We start from the raw sequence: 1,344 nt of genomic DNA on the forward strand, positions 1-1,344 counted from the left end.
AATTTAGTCCTTTTTGTTTAATTAACTATCGAAACGATAAAATTGTTCAACGAAACATTAATACCATCTTATTGCCACTACGTAAATATTTATAAAAATATTTACGACTCGGTTTATAGAAACAAGATCCCGATACCTCATTTTTTAAACCCACTTGACCTTAGGGTCATACCACTTGAACTTAATAAATCGCTTATAAAACAAAAATCACAATATCAAAAACATTTTTAAAATCACAATTAACTCGTAAATATTAAATATAATATTTACCAACCTACTCGTTCGGATTTGGTCGCCCCGAAACCACTGTTTCAATCAACCCTAAAAAAATGGGCTGTTACATGGTAGGCCCATTTGGTTTTCCAATTTTTTTAGTGTTGCTACTTAACTTTGTATTAAAGTGTTATTCTTCACCATGTATGCCCTCAACAAGTTCTCCAACTTGTTAGATGACTCAAGTTGTAGTGGTTTTTGACCTTGTTGATTAAACCTTTGGGATTGACTTGGTCTATGTTGCATGTAGGTGTTTTTCGGTCAATTTCCTTGGTTACTCCTGGAAAAGTTCAGATGATTATGCAATGAAGGCTTATAGAAATTGGACTATGTTGATTGTCCACTTCTATTTTGGTGTTGATTCCCCACAAAGTAAATTGACTCAGGATTTGATGGACAATTCTCGAAAGAATGACCATCCCTACAATATGCACAAGAAATAACCTCAAATTGACTAGGTGGTTGAGCTGCAACAAGATTAAAATCATTCTTAAATTTTTTCAACATTGAAGATATGGAAGATACTTGAGCTGAGAGTGACGTAAGGGTGTCCATCTTATGCACTTCAGCTACTTGTCTTCTTGAAGTTGCTAGATTTGTCAATCACTTGCAATTTTTACTGGTTATTCTCTCAATGATCACATAAACCTCATTATAAGACTTCGACAGGAGAGCACAATTCGCAGAAGTATCTTCCACCAACCTTATGTGTGTGTTGAGACCATTATAGGACATCTCCAACTGGATGCACGACATATACGAAATAAATCCTCGAATCTTTCCCACACCTCGTATATGGACTCATCATCCAATTGTTGAAAAGTGGTGATCTCATTCTGCAGCTTACCAATTTTGCTAAGTGGGAAATACTTTACCAAAAAACGTTCAACTAATTCTTGCCAAGTTGAAATTGAATGTGGTGGCAACGAATTTACCCATGCTCATGCTCAATCTCACAATGAGTATGGAAATAACTTCAACCTCAATGCGTCTTCACTTACACTGGCTATCTTAAAGGAATCGCTCACCTCCATGAATAGTCAAATGTGAAGGTGTTGATCTTCTGTGGGC

General features: G+C 35.9%; 1 pseudogene; it reads left to right on the forward strand.

Annotated features, from left to right (window-relative positions):
- Nucleotides 1-1,018: 1,018 nt before the first annotated feature.
- LOC121216330 (uncharacterized) lies at nucleotides 1,019-1,118 on the forward strand (annotated as a pseudogene).
- The last annotated feature ends 226 nt before the right edge of the window (nucleotides 1,119-1,344 follow it).

Source organism: Gossypium hirsutum, chromosome A02, assembly GCF_007990345.1.
Source record: "Gossypium hirsutum isolate 1008001.06 chromosome A02, Gossypium_hirsutum_v2.1, whole genome shotgun sequence".
Lineage (NCBI taxonomy): Eukaryota > Viridiplantae > Streptophyta > Magnoliopsida > Malvales > Malvaceae > Gossypium > Gossypium hirsutum.